Genomic DNA, 23,343 nt, shown 5'->3' on the forward strand with positions numbered 1-23,343 from the left:
TGTACGAGTACTCCTTGCGACTACGTATGAACAAGGAATAGAACGGCATATATATTTTTAGCCTTCTAAGAATCTACAAGAATATTTGCGTTTTTTTTAAGTATGGAGTGAATGGAGGATCTAAGAACTTTTTCATAGTATATAATTAACATATATTTGATAGTTTTAAGTTACATTATAGGAGTAACCATCCCTCAGGTAATGCGTGCGTAAAGAATGTACGAACTGACCTTCCACAACATAGTTACAGAGCACATAAATCTCTGTCACAAGAACACGTCGTCAGATTGATCACTCCGATATGAATGTAATGTTGCAAACGCTATGTTCCTTATGTCTGCTGCATTTTCCAAATCCGCGCTCATTTGAGTGCCGAAAGCGAAGTGTTGTGGACGAAGATAAATGTACAGACTTCACTCCCCCCCCGGCACCCCTCGCCTCTCCCCGCGTCTCGCCGCCCCATAGCCCGCAACCTTACGTAACGCGGAACAGAAATGCGAGAATTAAAAAGACACAACAGACGAGTTTTCTAATAAAGAGCGATGATGTTTGAAGCTTCCGATCTATTCCGATCAGAGCCGACGACAGCCGAGGTCTCAAGCTGCTAGTGGTTTCTTTATTGTCTTTTATATTCAGAAGATGGATCTCAGCACGGGCTCGACGAAAACCAAAGATATTTTTGAAGTTATCAAAGTAGTTAACAGTGACTAGCCATAAGCATTAAAACGCAGACATATAGGAAAATTGTGCGTTCAAATTTTGTGCAAAAATTCAATCAGCCTGCCAATCTGTTAGTTAAATTGATCCTATTATTTGAGTCTAAAAAGAAAATCCTGCAGTTAGTGATTAAAAAGCTTGTCAATGTTGTTTTACAGTGATAGACGTAGGCGTGGATATGTTGTTTACGTGTCTATTTATTTATTGGAGTAGAACTGTGACGTCATGACACGATCTACTGAACTGGTTATCATTTGAACATCACGGGTAGTCAGAAGCCAATAAGTCTGACAACTAGTCTCACTAAGGGGTATTGAGTTGCCCGGGTAACTGGGTTGAGGAGGTCAGATAGGCAGTCGCTTCTTGTGTAACTCAGCTGTATTTAGTAAGACAGGAAGCTCACCTCAACATAGTTGGGAAAAGGCTAGGCAGATGATGAGATGATCTACACACGTCATCACGATGACGATGAACTGCATCTGAGTGCACAATGCAACGTCTCGCGACAGACAAGCACTACTTTGTCACACTTTCTAAATGTTTGTTGCTCTCGTTTCACATTCAATTTGAAGGTTCTTTCATGACGACCTTAAGTGGTGTATTTTTATTTATTCATTTTATTTTTATTTTTAAGCCTTATGCTAGACACTTTATACATATACAATTCATAAAATATCAATTTACATTATGCAATTCACATTAAAATATCACATTATACATTTCATAATTTCATTTTTCACACATTAATGTCTTGTTCCATTTTTGATAGTCTGCTTGCCAGGTGGCAAAGGCCTCCTCCAATCTTTTCCATTCTGGTCTTACCATGGCCACTCTCCCCCAAGTTATCCCCGCTACTTTCCTAATATCATCATCCCATCTTGTCTGAGGTTTGCCTCTGTTTCTTTTTCCGTTTCTTGGGTACCATTGAGTTGTTAATTTACTCCATTTATCTTTTCCGCGGATCATGTGGCCTGCCCATTTCCACTTTTGTCTTTTTATTTTGAGAGATTCGTCTTACTTCTGGTGTTACTATTTCTTACTTTGTCTGTTCTTTTGAGTCCTAACATACTTCTTTCCACGGCATGTTGACATACGGAGAGTTTGCTTTCTATGTTTTTGTCAATGGCCATGTTTCACTTCCATATGTCAATACTGGAAGGATGCATGTATTGAACAGTACGCTTTTAGTTGTAATGTGTACGTTCTTATCTTTCATTAATTCTTTTAGACTCCAGTACTTCTTCCAACTATTAAGAACTCTTCTTTCGACCTCTCTTTTCGTGTTGTCTTTAGGTGATATTAGTTGACCAAGATAAATGTATTCATCAACATAAGAGATTTCTGTGCGTCCTACTATAATAGAGTCTTTGTTACCATTGATCATGATTTTTGTCTTCTCTGGGTTTAAGTTTAGTCCGGCCGTTGAACTTTCTGATGCTAGATCGTTTATCATCTTGTTTAGGTCATCTGATGTTTTGGCAAATAACACAATATCATCTGCGAATCGTAAGTGTGTTAGTGTGTGTTTTAAATATTAATGGTTACAAGTGGTGTATTTAATAAGAATGTTTATTTGCCAGAAAAATTAAAGCAATCTAAGACAATGGCAATGTCTTATACAATTACTATACAGTGAAGCGCAGGGTTTTACCTAAACCTTTTTTGTTCGCCACAATCTTCACCTTTTAGATTCGCTACACTATTGTTATGTCAGGCTTGCGTATTTTTTTCGCCATGACGATGACACGAGCTGATGACAGGCCACAGGTAGGTCGGGAGCATCACCACAATTGACTCCGAAACTGGTGACATATAGAATGCTTAGCAATGAATACCAGTCACTTGAGCCAACGTATAGACGACGACTCAGGGCCTCTATCTGTGACGTCATCACACCAGCCCAATCAGCTCATAGCTCTTCGGTCATCTAAGAGATGTAAGAACGTCAACTTTATTTATATTTATTAATCCTCCCAGTTTTGTTAGGTCGGTAGTTTAGTAGAACTAAACAAAAGCAGGTGAGAAGTTGTTCCACACTGTATTACGTTCACAATCATCTATCGAACTAGTTCAGGTGAACTGCACGTCGCATCGTATTCATCGAACTACCTAGTTCGACATCTGTCACAACACTAGCTGTTACTCCCGGCTTTACTCGGGGACGTATGACGCGCAAATACGGGGAATGTTTTCCTTTATCTGACAAACGTAGCTACATCATCGAGAGCGATGAAATCACCGCTCCACAGAGACATCAGGCCAATTAGCAGTCAATGGAAAACTTGCTCTATTTAAACTCAAAAACTATTATTGTTTTAGTCTACACTATACACCTATAAACCTAGCTAATAACCGATAAAGACAACCAGAAATAGTTACATTAAATATCAGCTCAAAAACATTTTGGCGAACAGTTTGACGATAACTATTCCCTTAACGATAACTTCTTCAAAAAACCAGCCTCGGAGCGCTCTCCAGATGGTCACCAATCTTAGGAATCGTTTTCTGTTATCAGCGTCATTAGCATTAACTGCCGGCTCCTCGGCTGCAGTAATCACTGCCGCCTGCACTCTACTGCTAATTGAACTTGACCTGGAAACATTGACCTTGCCTCACATCAAACTATACACACATTAATATCCGTCAAAATATGACTAATGAATACCCTCAATAGAGTGATTAGCGTAGCCATCACTTATTTATGTACATACTCGATTACTTGGACAAACCGTGCAACAATAACATTACTGAACTTCACATAATACGACAGTTGTTATTAATAATGATAGCAAAAGTCTTATCATCAGCTGATCTACTTTGATAATCGCGTTATCAGCAACTCATTTATACAAGTAAACAAAGAGTTGAGTGTGCAGTGCGCGGCACGAGACGCTCTCCTAATGTTATGTGAGATGCGATCGGAAACTCTATACAATTCCCACAGCGCTTCAGTATCGACATCCAGTAAATGATAATGCCGCTTTTCTTTACGAGAACAGCGAGCGATGTCTATCGCTGGCACATCGCAATAATTTCGTTGCCACGAAAAAAATACTTCATAAAAAAGTAACATTGGTTCGAAATGATTGGTGTAAAGGAAACGTAACGCGGCGATGGCGGGGCTATCGATCGACGCGGCCAGTCGGCGCCGGGCCATCGCGCGGGACGCACGTATCGCGACCGCCTCCGACACACGAATAACCTCACTGGCCACTCGCTGTCGACACCACCGACCATCAACACCTCGCGGTAAGTGCACTCTCAGTATATCTCCCGACCCTCGCCAGTGTGCAGTATCCCGCGAGGCGAGCGCTGCAGCACTGTGAGTTACACGTTATATGATATATACAAACAATTATGATGTTCGCCAGTGGCAGTAGGTAGCGTGTGCTGGTGGCAGCGGCCGCCTGCCTACTAATTACATTACGCGTGATAAGGCAGCACTGACTCATGCATTGTTGTGCTGGCCGCGCTAGCTACGTCACGCGGATTCGCGCGCGATTTGTGAACAACGCGACGGCCGAGCGCTGATCGTGTCAACTACCGAGGTTTCTTCCATTTATATGTTTATTTTGAGTATTATGACGTGCTGGTTGCATAACACGACAATATTCACTTTCATCATCTGTGTGAATGGCATCAGAACATTATTTAATTGGACGAAAATACGTAAATAGACCAGATTTATTAATATTGTTCATGTAAACATTCTAGAGCTGCATGTTTTATCGGCATGTATCGGAAATGTTATCTAATATCTTCGTATTAGAGTACAAAGAGCGCGAATCGATTTCCCGAAATACTAATTAGCCTGGGCTCCTACTAAATAATTCGGAGCAACTGTACGTACGAGAACCTTTACAATCCATTGTTACATTCAAGTCTATTTGCTTTGGTTTTTCTTGAAGAGTTTTCATTCAACGACTGCTCCCTACTTTTAAGTTGAATCGCAATATTTAATCCGCTTTGTGTGACACAATGTACAATTAAGGAAAGTTCTGAACAATGAATATAAATAAGCGGCGTTACAGTGGGTTTGCTCGGTGCGGGCTCGTCGTAATCGTCGGTCACAACACATCGTGCCCCGCTTGACCCGACGTGCCCGGCGCCCGCCCGGGAACATCGCGGGCACACACTTACACCCAGGCGATTAATATGGAATTCGTGCCAAATTCTGGGGTCATTCCAATCTCTTTATTCTGTACATTCCTCTTCTCAGCATTTACAGATTTTGGTACGTTCCTTATCATTTTCCTTAATGACGGGAACAAAGACCGCCTACATCTTGTACTAGGCGTGCAGTAGTGGTCAGCTGTTCAAGTCCAGGCGCGGGATCACAACAGCTGACGCCAACAATATGGCTTCTCATCATACGGCTGACATTTACTGCCAGCACTTATAACATCCGAGTGTTCGATATGGGGAGATTTTCCACGCGCGAAAAATAGGAAATTCTAATTAGCTTCATAAGATTACACAGTTACACTTGACAGTTATTGTACTGGGATACCTCCAGATCTAGGGTAGTCCATAAAAAAAAAAACAAATGAGTAGAGAAAGAGAGGCAGCTTCACACTTTTCCATTTTTTTGCGTTTTTGTTTAAAATTATATAATTTTTAAGGATATCAGTTAAAGAACAGGGGTTGAAATAAGATCTGATCGGTTACTAGTTTGATATCGACTGAAGATAATGTTAGCTTCTTTCATATCCAGTGTAATGTTACATAGCTTAGGTATAGGACGGAGCCTAATTGTAAAGAGTAGAAGCCGAGAGTTTCCCGCGGCCGTGTCTAGGATTATACGCCATTAGTGACGCAGACGCTCAGATGAAAGGCTTTCACTTCAAACTCTGCAATTACTAGGCGATATGAATTATAATAATTAAACCGCACCGCGCCGATGTAAAATGCGCCTTATGTCTATGTGGATTAGCAACAGTTTCGCGTGAGCCGCGCCTGTTAATTAAGCTCGCTAGTTTGGGAGGGTTGAGGGCTGACCCCAGCATCTGACGTTTGGAAAACAACTGAAGGGTAACGTTGTACAGTTTAAAATGTTCATTCAAACAAATAGTTATTTTCTAGCGATAACGTAGGTAGTCAAATACTTTATTTGGAAAGCTCTGAGCTTTCCAAAGTCAAAGTCCCAGTCCATCTTGATTAAGCACATCAGAAGAGATTGCAGACAATAAACTTGTAACTTAAATTAACTTATAATTAAAATGACAATTGTGATTGTGAACAATTTTACACTTGGACAGTCACAATCAAGAGGCTTGTGTTCGGTTTCTAATGAGATACTTCCCGTTTCCTCAAACACGTAAAATTAATAGATATTAATAAGCATCTGTTCGGGGAATTATTCCGAAAGGATGAGACTCGTATCACAATACATTATTTGGAATACAATTTTCTCATTACCTACGAGACAAATCTGCCACAACTGTACAGTTTTAACAAGAAGTTTACAATAGAATCAATGCTTAAATATTTTACGTCTCTAAACTGCAAAGATCCAAAATATCCTAATTGAGGAACTCCTCATTTTTGGAAAGGATAAAACCCAAAAAAGAAAGGAAGAAACAAAATAAAAAAATAACTCAAAATTAGTTTATTTCAACGTTCCCTAGCTAGTACTTTTCATAAAAATTGATGAGATTTTAGTAAGAGACTGTATAAGAAACAAGATGAGGACCATGTTCAAGCCCACAGTCAAACCGCTAAACCGGTTTTGTGGGAAAATGTTTATTTTAAAATTGTACATTTTTGAAATAATAAATAAATAAAAAAAAATAAAAAAAGTGCCATCGCGATACATGATATCAAGTTAATTTTCAATTTATTAGCGATATTAGTATGAACGCGGACTTATCGCTCCAGTGATTTATTTTCACCGACTGCTGCAGGAACACACCAAGGTCACTGTTCACTGTGCTGTACGCTCGTAAATCTGTCGTATCGCTATGTTCATGTTAATGTACATACTAAGATTTATTATAACTGGGGCTTGGTGCTGCTAAGTTAATAATGTGACAATTGTATAACAATTGAATCTCAATTTAACCTTAGCGGGCATTCTGTTACTAATATAAGTCCGATCGTATTAGAATGACATTTCATTGGTTTGGTATTGGTCTGCCATTTGGTCTATGGATATCAATCGTATATCGCTTAGGTAAAGAATCGAATCCCTGTTTGCATGTTCTTCCAAGCTAGCAAGTTGAACTATTAGTTCATCTGTAACTGTAGGTATTGAGTCCATTGACGAATCTGTTCTGAAGGATTAAGCAATGAAGACGTCAATGCAGTTAAAGTCTCCGCTGCGGAAAGGCTTTGTGTCGCGAGCTGCGGGGAGGGGGGCTTTGTTCACTCCACTAACGACTGGTAATTGGATACACTGAGCGTCTAGTGCTCTGGACGAAGGTAGCTGCTTGCTTCCAAATGCCACTCGTAATTAACAGATCTGCATCGCGATCATAGGGTACATGGTTGTTTAGCAATATAAATCACTGTAATACCCTTCAATGTGCTTTTAAACGTTGTAACTCTGTAAGATATCTTTGATACAGTCGGGAAGTAATATTTAATGATGTAATATCGATGAATTGCTCGCGATCTTTGTTAAGATGCAATTCTGAACGAGATATTTTATCTGAGATCGTCAAAGGAGTTCTTTGAGCGAATTCATGGAATCGTTGCAACAAAATATCATATTTTGTATTAAATTGTGCAGCAGATCGAATAGCAAGTTTTGTGTAAAATGTTTCTTCTTCAGTAAATAATTTATTTATTTATTTATTAAAGGGTTTACCAACAGCTTCTGTGTAGATAAAGCTTAGAGTTCAATTTTTGTATATGGTTTTTTTTTCAGTAAATAATAACTAAATGCTAACTTAAATGACATTAAAAAATAAAACTACTTTTACGGATTTTATCGCGGTTATATTAATATTATAAAATCGCGTAAGAGTCAGAAATCAATATGTTGACTGACATCATTTTTCCACACACATAGTAGTTACTTAACAATAACAGTTATTGTGTGCTCTTCATCATCCAATTGTTAGAACAGCCAAAAATAGATAGGTACTGTGCAACCCATGATCACGATACAGCAGTACTCTGTTGTTGAGAGACCAGACATAACTCTCAAGAGTTTTACTTCCAACTCCTATTTAAAACAACCATCTGGCTAACAGAACAAAACTTTAAATAACTCTACAGCAGCAGAGGTCGCCACTGTCGTCATTTCATTTTAAAATTCAAATGCAATTATGAATGCAAGAGTGAATTAAAAGTAAGCATTAGATCTCATTAGGGTCCGCGCTGGGGTTGTGACGTCATCGCGCCTGTCTGTCTGTGTGTTTGTGTCTGTGTTCTGTCTCGTTGTTATTACATAAAGTCGCAGTTACCTCGACATTGTTGCACTACACTCGACTTATCGTTCGCTTTCTTTCCTCTGCTTCTGTTACCATTTAATGAGTTTTATTCGTTTCTTATAGCTACGAAAGTTTTAAAATAAAAGTAACATATAGTTAGTTACAGCCTTTTTATCGTTCCACTGCTGGGCACAGGCCTTCTCTCACACGGAGAAGGATTGAGCGTTAATCACCACGCTTGCTCACTGCAGGTTGGTGATTTCAGACTATATAGTTCAGGTTTCCTCGAGTTGTTGTTCCTTTACTTTTTTATCGATAAATATATATTTCTAAAAGTAATATAGTGCATGCAGAATATGTCATTTTGCGTGTAAACGTATAGAAGTGCTGTATGTATTGTGCGGTTAGTGCGCTTGCCGTCCTCGCCGGGCTGCATGTCACGAACAGCTGTTTGATCGCTCACCACACATACACTATACATATTTCAATATAAATACATTTTTTTTGCCTTCAAATAACTTAGCAAACAAAGTCTTTGCCAATGAAACCGCATTGGTAACCTAACCGTATTCTAGCCTATCTGTAGATTCATAGCCTATCTGTAGATTCATAGCCTATCTGTAGATTCATAGCCTATCTGTAGATTCATAGCCTATTGTCAAGGCTTTTATTGAAAATCCACCAAGTAAAACCGTCATGTACTTAATTATTTATTGACATTTCATATGTTATGCAGGTGGTAAGCAGGTGGTGCATTTTATAAGGTGGACACAATGAGGCCGGTAGAGCACAGCTTAAAAATGGCCTATGCAGTAGCTTACTTCTAAAATGTAATATGTTTAGCTAATCGCCTCCACCCTGTGTGACCATGGTATCCACTATAAGTATGTGTTTATGTATGTATGTAACTCGCGTCTCGGCTGTATAACAGCTGATCACTTCCCATTGGCTGTTGGCGCCGGGAATTGACTCGTCACCCTACAATGAAGCCTTTATTTACTGCTGATGTGTTTACTTACATTATTCTTTTGAGGCTAATAATTCTCAATAAGTTTGTTGTCTACTACGCAATTTCTAGATACAGCCTTTATAAAACTTGCGCCAGAAGTAAACAAATTATTTATACTTAAATAAGTCTTTTAGTCTTTTGTTTCCGATCACAAGTATTGCCGACTTGGCATAATGATAAGTATTTTATCATATTTTTTCCTTAATTGTAGAGATAATTTTCACGTGTAACTGTGGTAGCTTTCCTAGCCTGTTGTTTTTCTCACGGCAACTGAACCGATTGCTGCCTTATAAAATATTACCTTCCAAGATTTATGAGACACAGAAGACTGTTGCAGTGACTATTATTTTCCTTTTAATGTTAGCATGAATATGTGGACCACGGCCACCTTTAGATACGTTATGAATAGAGTAATTTGGCAATTTCTAATGACAGAAGTACAAGTAGGTGTGTAATCTCTCCCGGGTGTTACCTTCCTGATAGCAATTGCGTTAGTTTTATTGCTAAGTGGGCACATTGGGAACAAGCGGACACTCGCGGGGCGGGACTATATTTGCTTCATCCGGGGTTATGTGTTTAGCGAGTATTAACAGTTACATTTTCACCTGAAGTGGCACTTCCGCGCGGATCCTCCGCCGAGGACCGCTCCACTTAGATTTTATTGCGATTACCCTCACTATGGGCAAAACCTATTTACTAAACTAATTAGAGGTCCCATATATACCTGCGGAAGTAGGTACTCACGAAGGAATAGTGCGAGTTTGGAAACTTCTAGTTCCTGGATAGGTAGGTAAAATACTATTTAACTCCTGCTATTATCAAAGACTATGAAACCAACTTTATGGCTATTGCCCAGTGCATAGTCTTACTCTTGTTTTAAAATGCATTCACGAAGCAAGTTATAAGTTGTTTTACGATATCACTTTAGTCACCAGCCTCGGACACCACGGCCTGTCGTGCAGCCGTATTGCGCGGCATGCAAACATCAATGACATTATACGTCGAGCTCTTGTTGCCGTCGGGGTACCAGCCGTATTAGAACCAAACGGCTTAACAACGGTACGAGACCAGACGGCATGTCGTTATTCCCTTGGAAGATGGGTAGGCCTTTAGTATGGGACGCAACCTGTGTCGATACGTCGTCACACCTTCCAAGTTCTGCGTGCTGTGCTGCTGCTGCCGCTGCGGCTGCGGAGAACCTCAAGCGGCGGAAATATAGTGACCTTGTCGGAAACTATATTTTCGAACCGTTTGGGGTTGAAACCCTCGGGTCGTGGGGTCCGAATGCCCACATTCTATTTAAAGATCTCTCTAGGTGGCTGGTTGACGCTTCGCGTGACCAGACTATTACCTCGGACAAAGAATCAGCATGGCGATCCAACGAGGTAATGCTGCCAGCCTCTTGGGCACGCTCCCAGTTGACAGCGATGGGGACGAATTTTTTGACGCTTTTTAGTTGTTTGTTTTACTAGGATAGTTTTTGATATTTATTGTAAATATGTATTGTAAATATCTATGTAAATAAAAGCTTTAGCTTTAAAGTGGTCGTTTATGTTCGTAACACATGACTACTACAATCTGAAATACCGCGGTTTGAACTGAAAAATAATATTTAGTGCAGGCATTTAGTAGAGCTAATGGGAATATCAATAATACAGCGAGCAGTGTGCGATCCATCTCTGTTCGCTGCACTTGTAGGTGACGGAGTGCCGCGTCGTCAACTAATGTTTTCTTGCTTTTCATACAAATGTGTTTTGTGGGAACATAATAATAGTTTTGGTATATACCAAAACCTTAATCTTGTTATCTCGGAGTAATTCAATCATTAACGACTATTGGACTTAGATATTTGATAAATACCACCCTTATTTATTGCAGAATCTGTGATCTAGAAAACTCATCCTAACCCCAGGGAGCTTGAAACTAAGAAGTTATCAACTGCATTTTACGATTTTCTAAGTCAAATTATAAGTAAACAGAAAATCTTTTCGTATTTACCTCGGAATGCCAAACAAAGGGAAACATCAAAATTCTGCCAATTTCAACTAGGTATCTTCCTTAAAGTGCCGGTAAGATGGCAACAATACGCAGCGTCCGCAACATCCCAGGCGAGCGATAACGTTGCACCGCGCACAGATAACAATGATGGCCACTGTCTGTCTACACTTCAGCGGGAACCGACACAAATACAAATACAATTTCTGAAAATTCCTTCAAAACAATTTACACAAATATTTCAGTGAGATTACTCTTGTAAACACTGAGTGATATTTCATCACGTTGAGATAATTCACCATTGTCGTTATTCAAAATTGTGATCATTATTTATTATTTTGTTTTTAAAAGCAATGTTTAGTTGATGGAGAAAGTAATTGCCGACTCAAGCCCACCTGTTCTATTTTGTTCCGCGAGTACAATATCATATTAGCATAATCCGGAGTTTGTGCAGAATATCTTTAAAATAAAAACATGATCTCCTTGCGTAGTGTCCGGGGCTGTGGGGCTATGGGGCTAGGAGGCTTGGGGGCTTGGAGGCTTGGGGGATATGGGGCTAGGGGGCTATGGGGTAAAGTATTCGCATAATATCGTTGTCGCGATCGCCGGCGGACATGTTGCGCGCGGATAAAACAAACAACAAACACGCAGCTAATGGAAACCAAATTAATGAGAATATTTGTAGGTATCATTACGCAGTACCGAGGGTTTTGAGATAGGTTTAATTTGTGCTTTTATCATCAAGATTTTTCTTCTTTATAACGAAAATAAAACGAAGTGCCGTTTGTCCTTCAAACGTCACGGCAATAAACTTGATATTTAGTAAATGAATAAAGCTCTTTCAATCAGTGAAGCTCGAAAAAAAACTGGTATTTAAATTAATAATAAGTACATTAACACGTGATAACTCTTTTTGAAAAATCATTTTGTGATCTCAAAAGCCAATTGAAGTTATATCTGTACCCAAGACTCGGTATAATCTAGCAGCTCAAAATATAAGCCCAGGGCATTTTATTTATATGCAGACCATAGTGTACCACTATGAAAGGGGCGCGCATGTCGGCGCAGGATTTCCTCGCATCGACAACGTGGTCGTATTAGCCGATCGATTTCGGAAGTCGCGCCTTATCTGAAGCGGGGAAGTAAGTACGGCCTTCCCATCTTCGCCGGCTGCTCAATATAAGCTTACTATGTAGGAAAATGCAGAAGGTGCATTTTTTTTAATGTACATTTATAGTGTTTATAAATTCTTATGCTGTTTTTCTAGACCATATTAATTTTATCTCGTATTTTGTTGTGTATGGCTTCATTCAGATCATATCTCCACTCCTTGTTTCAAACTCAAAACTCAAACTCAAACTCAAAATTTTTTATTTCAAATAGGCCTATGAAAGCTCTTTCGAAACGTCAAAGTTAGGTGCACGGTTCCAAAGAGTTGGTCTCATGGAGAAGAACCGGCAAGAAACTCCATGGACACTCTTTTTAAAAGAAAATAAAAATAATTACAGACATACAGTTTTCTAACTAGCCCTGAGAATGTTATACAATCCAAATTGAGCTAAAAATGTATTAATAAATTATACAAAATAATTTTAGTGCAATCTTTACTGGAAAAATAATTTATACAATTCAAAGAAAAAATATATTGGGTAACCAAGTTATTATACAATGCAATTTGGGGTCTTGCTGGCTTGGGCTTGGCTGGTCTGGGCGGAGGCACTCCCGTGCCCGTGGTCGCCGGGGAAGCCACATGTGCAGAGAAAAAGAAAAAACAATATTAATTTAGCGCCAGGCATCACTGTCATTAATGTAATCCTGAATTTTATAATACGCCTTTTTAATCAAAATGTTTTTAACTACATTCTTAAACTTTTTATCCGTGAGATCAAGGATACATTTAGGTAGCTTGTTATAAAATTTCGTTCAGTGAATATCTGCAACTAATTTACCCGAATGTTTTCACCATCCACATTGCCAATGATCGTGGAATTATCCTCATTGGTGTGTAGTAGGAGGAGGCAGGGGTGGAGCGGTAGAGGAGGGGGGGGGGGGAGTAACGCGAAACATATTTACATGACGAGCTCGTGTACCTTTGATAAATGTTGTGTACTAATCGCGAAATGTGTCACTTTGTGTTTGTTCCGCGATCTGACATAATTTTACATGAGGTGTTCTTGATTAGGGAAATTAGGTTACGGATATATACCAGTACGATAAGTATAAATAGAACTCATTTATACCCGGGGAAATAAATAAAAAGGTTGAAGATTTATCTATACATATAGCTTTTCTAAAATAATACCTTTCCTCAGTAATTTATTATTGGATTAATCTAATTCTTCACGGCTTCATTCAGCAGTCGACGGCAATAAGCTAATATTAATATGATGGAACCTAAGATTTTTAGCTTTTATAATCTAAAAAAAATCTAGTACAACATCAATAAGGCCCAGTAACACAGGACAATGGCGATGTATCGGTGAGCCGCGACTCCACAGACTCGCTGCGTTTAATTGTTTCAATGATAGCTTCCTAATTGTTCCTATTTGTGCGGCCCTACAGCCACGGAGGTCGATCTCTAAATAGGCACAGTGTTATGTTGGAAATTGGAGCAGAAGTCTGACCTTATACTGTTAATGTAAATACCAGTGGCAATAAAATTATAAAGCACTATATAAAAATTGAACTTTTTGGCAAGTTTGAAGTGAAACCTTGCCAAATAAGGTCTTAAATTAGTGTAGCAAAGCATGTTATGTGTTGTATATCAATTTAAGTGTCTATTTATGAGCTGTATCTTTATAAACCCTTGATTGTCGTTAACATACTCGTACTGACAATTTACGTCAACAGACATACTCTTATTGCCAAGAATGATGAATTGTTATTGTCGCCCATAACTGTCGCTGCAGTTATAAAATTTAAATCAATTTTATATTGTTTTACATGCCAATTTTACACAATTATGAATAATATATGGCCTATTTCCATAATATATGGAATTATACATAGAAGCTTGCAATCTCGGGACGCAAACGATGCACAAAATAGCCTCTCAGATATATTGTTATAATGGCTCAAATTTACGACAAGCGCACCGCTCTACCTCACCCGTAGGCGTGGGGGCTGTACGACCACTGTATGGGAACATTTAATTTCAATCTTTTAAGCAATGTAAAGATATGACTTAGTTTAAAAGTTAGGTTGAGAGAGTTTCTTTGAGTTTGTCCCGTTATATTGAACACAATCCAAAAAGCATGAAAGCATGACACACATAGGATGTTTTTCCTAATGAAATCATAAGAAACATGGAAACAATGGTGACATAACAGAAGTTTATTTATGTGAGCGCCATGAAACCTATGGCGCGGGCCGCGGGGGGGGGGGTCTGAGCCCGGCCGAGCCAACACAAAAAACCTTTTAGCCGATACATAAGCACACCCAAGTCTGCGCTAAAATACACCGGCTCCCTAGGTTTTTTGCGCGAAAGCTGTTGGGGGCTGGCTATAAAGTTGCGATTGTTTCTGATGGCGGATCCTGGGAGCATTACCAGCATTACGTCCGACGGGAATTGCTCGACGTAACGAGATGACGCATGCGGACCGACACACACAGTTGTTTATGTGGAGTAGAACTAGTATTAGTGGCCAGAAACATCTTGTGTCACGCATTTTCTGGATTATACGTATCACACTTCTCTATAGAGTCAGGGCTCAGGTCTAGGGAGTGAGTTGGGATCTTTGAACTGGCCTGATCGTATTTATATTTGGGTTGTTGCAGAAAACACTTTGTCGTTCATTTGCCATTCTGAATGTAAGACGTATACCAACCACTTTGTATAAAATATTGGTTGTAAGTAACAACCCCTTTTCCTGATTGCAGGGGATGATAATCGGCTTATCTATACATATAATAAATCTGTAAAAAAACTGTGTCTGTACATTGAGTATATTAAAAAAATAATAATTGGGTGGGGTTTAGAAACAGTAGTGGAGCACAAATCCAAAAAAAAAATTCTGTCTGTTTGTCTGTATGTCTGTATGTCTGTATGTCTGTTTGTTTGTACACGCTAATCTTCCGAACTACTGAACGGATTTCAATAATTTTTTCTTTGTTGTATCAGTATTAAGCCTGGTCAACATATAGGCTATAATTTATCTTCGAAACTTGAAGACCTGATGCAGAACTCCAACAGACCAACAAAACTATAAGAGATACAAAAATGGTGCCATGGCAAAAATTGTTTCTTGTGATGAGCATTTTTTGCTGAAATAATAAATTTGAAGATCTGGAGCACCTGATGTGAAACCCCAAGAGCCCAGCTTCTCTGTACCATATACAGGTATGACGTTTTAGCAAAAGTTATTCAATTTCATAAGCACTTTCTATTGACTTATACAAATTGAAGATCTAAAACACCTGATGTGGAAATCCAGGGGCCCAGCTAGACTATAGCATATAGAGGTATGACTTTTTAGCAAAAGTTGTTCAATCTGATAAGCACTCTCTGTTGACGTATAAAAATCGAAGATCTGGAACACCTGATGTGGAACTTCAAGAGCAATACTACACTTGAAATGTATAGAAATGAATGTTATGAAATAAGTATGGTGAATCAAAAAAAGTAATTGGTTCCTCTTTTAGATAACCCTAAAATAATGGACACGTATTTTTTCTTTTCTCCTTCTCACAAACAAATAATAACGAAGATATAACACGCTTGAATTTTGTGTTAAATCACTGCTTAGTACAAATTTTACATACCTAGATGTGGCGTCACGAGCCCCCACTCTCCGAATTTGTTGCGTTTTATCTCATTATTATTTTTTACTTATGTCTCTTCCGGACCTCGGGACTACAGAGTTCCGAATTTTTGGGAGGCGAACATGGGGCCGAAGCCAAAACGCTGAAGCCCTTTTGAGACAACTTTAATGAAATGGTGACACAAAACCGACGATCGATCCCTTTATACAATATAGAAATGAACCCAAGGACAATCCCCGGTGAACGTCATTAAAAAAAAGACAATCCCCGGTTCTGTGCTATACTATTGCTAACTGTGGATGAAAACTACTTGGGCTATTGTGATGGGATGCTAATGGACTAGGAATGGGGAAACTACGGGAACTATGGCACCTGCCGATGACAATGTATTAGATACATGTAAAAATGGCAGGTGGAAACTCGCCAGCTCACTTACTGGGCCCCCGGGAATCAGTCACTGAATAGCAACATGGGGGACAGTATACTCTCCCTGGAGAACTCAGTATATACAGCCCCGCGGGGTCGCTACTTCCCGTCATCAGCCTCAGATGTCCTGCGGTGCTTATATTTCATTTTATTATTGTCGTTATTATCTCAAGAGCCTTTGTGACAATTATGTTAGGGTCGACTTCCAGTCACGATGCAAATGAGTACCAGTGTTTGACAAGGCGCGACTGCCTATCTGACCTCCACAACCCGGTTACCCGCTCAACCCAACACCCCTTGGTAAGACTTACTGGCTTCTGACTACCCATAACGACTGCCAAGAATGTTCAATGACAGCCGGAACCTACAGTTTAACATCCCCTCCAAATAACGGTCATTGGTATCCAAAATATACGTAGAAAGTAGGTGCATACGAACTTAGAAAAGTTGCATTGACAGGTAATTGCCAGACCTGGAATCAAAGACGCACGCTCATACTTGAGAGATTGGTTCTCTACCCACTAAACCACCACGACTTCCACTAAGTCACCACGACTTTGTCATCTCAGTAATATTTAATGTTTTTTTTACGTAATAATACGTGTAATATTTTTGCCACACACAACTTAGGTAAATGCGGACTAATTAGAATCACTACTTTTGTCCCTATGGTCACGTCTATTGCGGTTCAGTTCTCAGCGTTTTATTTAGTCTGCTGTGCTTTTGCCGTTGAAGTAAGTACAAAAATTAAATATATGGAACGTTTCTAATGATTATGCGTATTCCGTTGTTTTCAAGTCAACGGGCCCTTAAAATTCAATATCAGACGATTCAGATCTTTGATTTTGCTGATCCCGTAGTCGCTGGCATAAGGGACAGGATCCGCGTACGAAGTCGCGGGCAGAAGCTAGTATCTTATAATAATGTGGTATCGTCATATTTTCTTATAACCCATATTTTTCCTTGAATCTCAAATTAAGATCCATACCCCGAAATATTGTTATCTGCGAAATATTTGAAATAATAGGTACGTTATTTAATACACTAATATTTTATAATGTCTCGGTAGGTACTCGTTATAATATTTCATGTTATTTTTAATGAGCATAGACGTAATAATTTTGCTGTATAGTTATATTTTCCGACGGGGTATAATATAATAGTAACAAAAGGTAATATTTCTTTGGAAAAGAAGTGACTTTTATTTGGTTTGTGTTCCATGTCGGGGCGGGAGACAGATATTCAATAACATTTGATAACGCGCGGTACTCGGCGCGCAATGTATCGTGAACATTTCATACTGTTACAGTCAGACGTGATTTTTCATTTCATTTGAAAAGACTTTTGAGGTTTTCAAGATGTTTTTGAGGTAGAAAATAATAGAAAATTTATATTATGTTAGAGATTTTTCTCTCTGGATGGCTGTCTGAATAGTTGAATTTAGTGTGAATTAAGTTTACGGTCTATATAATTTATTTGTTGTTCATATAAAATACGAGATAACATGTATGTGTGGTGTCAAAATGCCGTTTTATTTGAAGACAAAAGGAAACTTCTCTCCCCATATATATAAAGTTAGAAGTTTTAGAAAGATTTTAAAGCTGTTCGCGCAACGTGCGAGATTTATAACTGCGTGTATAAGTAACTGGCGATTCTATAGTATTGTTTATCTGATATAGCAGGTGACTCGGTTAGTTTGTAGTCATTGTAATTGTGTGAAAACATGTGCGAGTATTGTACTTATGTGTATAGTGTATAATATATACCGGAAAATATTTGTTTACCTTTGTGAACTCATGTCGAACAGAAAACATAAGGGCACGTGTATCGGCAGAAGAAAGGTTTCGATTAGGAAGAACAGATTTTCCGCGTTATTAACATATACTTCTACTAATGTACGATATTAATCAATGAAATCGTCTATTACAAGGAAAAATAAAGCCAATACATTTCGCTAGCTTCCTCCACTGTGCAACCAGTCGTGTTGACCCTTGGCACTGCGACACAAACTTGTGGGTATGGGTCAAGTAACGCTGGGCGGCGTGAGCCGGGGCGATTGAGTTTGTCAAGCGAGCTTATTGCTCGAGCCTCGATTATTTATAGTGGTGGAACATTATTAGAGGGTTCCATGGAACTGAGCCCATATATCTGTGAGCTTTATCGCTTTAATGCATACACAAGTGGGTAACTGCTTACGTTTATGAATGACATGCGGTTTAAAACTCATATAAAAGCCACACTTTGTAAGCAAGCATATTATAAATTAGAAGATTACATTCAAGATAAAAATGCTTGGAAACATGCTGGTCCTGCTCCATAGGACATACTGACAATATCTAATTAATTAACAAATTAAAATTACACCAGCAAGTAAAATTGTATTCATCTTTTGATTATTTGTTTGTAACTTTGTACCAAAATATAAACCAACTAGCTTTTGCCCGCGACTTCTTTCGCGTGGAATAGTAACTTCCGGTAGATTTTTGGTTTGACCAATAGGTGGCGCTATATGTCCGGAATAAATTTTATTTTTATATTTTTTTGTAATAAAAACTATCCTATGTCCTTTCTCAAGTTTCAAACTATATCTGTACCAAATTTCACACAAATCGATTCAGTAGTTTAGGCGTGAAGAAAAGACAGACAGACAGACAGACAGACAGACAGAAAGACAGACAGACAGAGTTACATTCTCATTTATAATATTAGTTAGGATTAGGATTAGGATTTGTAAATGTGAACACCATGTAGCATTTTAATTGTCATTTTATCCTCATTTGTCTTTGCGATTCTACATGATCTTCGCATGCTGTTACTGTATGTATCAATACATACAAACTGTAATACCATATTATTTTTAAAAAGAGTAACCATGGAGTTTCTTGCCCGTTCTTCTCCATAGGAAGCTACTTTTGGAATGGGCAACTAGAATCAAACTTAGTTATAATTTTGACGTTCATAAGTGCTTGTAAAGGCCTAAGTGAAATAAATGATTTGACTTTTTTTTTTACTTCGGCTACCTGGTTCCATTATTTCAGCCATTCCTTTTCTGACACCAAAATAATGATGATTGCTATACTTTACCTTTTATCAACAATTTTCTTAAGTATCCAGCAATTAAACACATCTGCTATGCATCTCGACACAGGTCAAGGCTGCCCGGGCCCGCACTCCGCTACAGAACGTTAAGCCTCGCGTTATTATGAATGAAGACATTCAGACAAGTCATTACGTTTTTAGCGAAATTGTAACACATTAAGACTTGGAGCAGTTCCAGCCTGCTGAAAAGTGAATGGCTTCAGGCTCTGCCTTCACGCGCGCGGCATAATGTACCAGGGACACATAAGTTGAAGGACACCAGTATTCGAGCCACGTATTGCTAACGTGCAGGCTGTCACGGGTCAAATCACATCCAAACTCCTCACTTGTTATACAACCCTGGTGCTATGAAAAATCTGCGATCGAATTGAAATAATTATTTTTGACCGACAGAAAAGTTTGTGGTACACTTTTATGATTTTCCAAAAAGGAAAATCACAAAAGCTAAGTGTTTTAAGAGCTAAATCTGACCCTGCCTGCTGTGTTTAAAATGTACTCGGGCATTACAATATTTGTAAATTAAGTTTAAACCAAGCAATGTAAAAGGAAAGAAATCCTTCAAAAGTTTCAATTAACTCAACGGCTGATTCCCAAGCATCACTAGAGTAGTGTACTTAAATATAAATATAAGTAGTTAAATGTCTGCACTAACGGAGCGATCACTAAAGACAAACTAAGCTGAGTGAGGACTCAAAGGCGTTCCGTTCCCACAAGCCTGCACGGCCGAGCGCTGCAAATTGTATCATACACGATGCGTCTTCAGACTTCCAATTACTGCACATATATAGACAGGTGCCCAGGTTTCCTTGCCAAGGGAGTCTTGTGGGTCAAATACCGATCACCAAGCGACGTGTAACCGTATTGCAGAGCCTTTGTCGCACAATATTATTACTGCAGGACACACGATTCAGATTGCTTTGCATGCTCTATACGTAGAGGATTCTTTGTTTTGGTAGGGGACAGTTCTTGACTATGATAGACGATAGTGTTTTGACTTTGTTTTGATACGATGCATTTCGTTATGGCACAAGGATTATTTATCAAGGCACTCCATGATAACTGCTTACCATTTTCAGTGATATAATCCGTTTTATTTGGCCAATTTGCTTTATTAATAAATGGTATTGAATATTGGCCTAGCCAGAGCTTCCAAACCGTTCAATATCCATAGAGAGATTCGCACAATGGCGTTGTCTGGTCATACGTTAGCATTACCGGGTGTCGAACGGCGATCAATTACACCGCTCTATGTTCACCACTGGACTATTGGCGCAATACGTCATTGTTCATACCCTGTTGCTTGCTCACATATAATAGCTTTGTATGTATGTGGGTCATTGAATGTCCCACATTTTGATCAGAGGCTTGGATGCCAGCCATGCCAGCCTTTGTACGTCGTTGATCATATTTTGCTGAACTAGTCAGTACAACAACAATTTGTAGGCACATTTAATTTCCTGGATTGTACGCTGACAGCTGAAAACCACCTCGTTAGCCGCGTCTCGAGTCACGCCGGCAAAGCGTTACATTTCACAATTTGATGTTATGAATTCTGTGAAGTTTCTTGACGTGCTGAAAGTAATATTCGTCACCGAGGTAGAGTGTTCAAAATATTTGTAACTCTTAAAATAACTCAGTCAAAATTTTTTCGACAAGATATCCTGATGATAAACTATAAAGTCTCAATTCCGGTTGCCAACTAATATCACATAAATAAGTTTATGTTGAATGAAGCGAAAATCTTCGTGACCTCTCCACACACACACAAACACATAATTTCTCCTAAAAACAAATATTTTTGTTCGTTTAATTAGTCGGTTAGTTTATCGCTTATCATTAGTCTTGTCATTGAGAACACCCGCGCGGTGCGTGTCACGCGCAGCCTCTCCGCCCTAACATATGAACTAGACATTAGTTAACTAGGCTTATTCTGAAAATAATACTCATACAGTTTCACTTTGACTACTAGTCTTTGGCCAATGAAGACCGTGTGACCCACTACGTAGGTACTATCCGATTTTGGTTAAAGTTAGTTGGTTTTGAGATTTTCCATTAAAATTTCAACAAAATTTATGACCGCGAGTTTCCTTCCTGTTTCGTTCTCGGAGCCGGCAGTTACAGCATAACCAATCGCGATATTTTTATATAACTGAACACAAACAGAAGTCTGAACTAAAAATACTCCAGATTTCAGAATAAAAAGTACGAAATAATGAATTCAACCGCGAAAACGCAACATATACTATGTAGATGTGCGTTCATTCACGGCTCGTAAGTAAAAACGTAGTGGGCCCGGCTTTTGTTAAATAAATGAGAAGCAGCAGCCTGACGCATCCGGCTCCATCCATATCAGATGGCCTTGTACCCGCTTGTACCCGCGGGTAGGCAGACCACTAAACATATACTCGTCTAGTTAGAGGGTAGGAGTCTTGTGCCTGACTGACTAAATCACTAGTTGTGGTTACTGAGATTAATAGTTATGAGATGTCTTCACAATTTTACGTGAAGTTGAATGATATATTTTCAGATAGCAATGATGTTTGAGAAACTATAACATTCTTATTAATGTTTAATTTTTCAGAATATATTTTCATTCAAGTTCTTTATCATTGTCAGTCACTGCATTTGTGAGATTTGTCATAGTTATATTTAACACCACCTACAAGTCACCTCTTTCATGCAAAGGCTAGTCTTCATCATCCCCATTATTACTCACAATGGCCAACAGTGAGACAGATCAGATGCTGATGTTTCTCCCCGACGGGCTGTCTCTATGAGCGTCTGAATGGCGCGGGTAACCAGGCCGCGGCCTCGCTCGCTGCGGAATGCCAAGGTTCAGGTTTTGTGTCTCCACAGCATTGATTAACTCGCAAACTATATTTAGGAACAAAGTACATATATGTATATAATATATGAGCTAGACTTTAGACTGAGCGAAATATCCAGCAAATAATATGAAGCTTAACGAAAGCTCTGAAAGGTCCAGTGCCATTAGTTAATCAGCGGACTTTATCTGCTTGTAAATGATTTCAAGATACATTAATTTGTCTAAGTTCCTAGTGTTTGCTTACACTTAGTGTGTGTATGTTAGCCCATGGCTATAAATAAGTTTCGTACATATAATTTGCGAATGGCAAAGTTAATTTTAGTTCGAAAGCTCCTGACTTTGTTCTGCATTACATTTCTATTGAAACTCTAGTGAACCAGTCGGAACGGGTTCAATAGAACTGTTCAATTTCACTAGTTTGTATTTTATCTATTCACGTGTATTCGTCAAAACTCTCTTGACGATATTCTGTCGAGACTTAAAAGCTTTTACATACGAATACTTATTTACGTACAAAAGTATATATTTCTAGAGATATATGCGCGGTTGCTTTATATGTTAAAGTAGAAGTCGAGACTACATATTAATAGAATTTGTTTCTTTTACATTAAATTAACGATTGTTCGCGGATGTTGATATTGTTCCAATCTTTTGGGATTATATTCCATTTTCTTTGGCAAATTATTGGATGTTTTTTCGTTTACGTACTCTCTTGCCAATTATATATTTTCAAACGAGTTTTGTGCGATGACAGTCTATTTACTTTTGCTATTTATGTGGTATGTCAGAGGGACGACATTTTTATGATTTGTTTCAGTGAGACATTGAGCTTTTTTTAATCGCTTTATTTAGTGTGTTCACATGCCAAATAGGTCATTATTTTGCTAGGCAGATTAATAGTTTTACTTCGCAACGATGACCCATTAGATTAGATTAGCAAAAAGCTAGACTAAAATACAATATAAAATCCAATTTAAACAATCTACCACATCCACACGTGTTCGCGACGGGGCTCATAAGATTTCAGTATCTCAGGTGCTAGTTAGCACAGGCGACGCGGTGTCATTAGCTGAAAAACGAGATGACAAATGGTCGAGGAGCTGAGCGCGTGAGTTATGGCGCAACGAGGGGCG

The 23,343-nt window shown here is 38.8% G+C and overlaps 1 protein-coding gene across 1 annotated transcript in view; it reads left to right on the forward strand.

The window, feature by feature from the left end:
* The first annotated feature begins 3,842 nt into the window (after positions 1–3,842).
* Positions 3,843–23,343, forward strand: part of LOC124641949 (complexin) — a 302,550-nt gene continuing 283,049 nt past the window's right edge. Inside the window, exon 1 of the mRNA XM_047180216.1 lies at positions 3,843–3,966. The gene's annotated coding sequence lies outside the window, so the exon portion shown is untranslated. The remainder of the gene's footprint in view (positions 3,967–23,343) is intronic.

Source organism: Helicoverpa zea, chromosome 23 (genome assembly GCF_022581195.2).
Source record: "Helicoverpa zea isolate HzStark_Cry1AcR chromosome 23, ilHelZeax1.1, whole genome shotgun sequence".
Classification (NCBI taxonomy): Eukaryota; Metazoa; Arthropoda; class Insecta; order Lepidoptera; family Noctuidae; genus Helicoverpa; species Helicoverpa zea.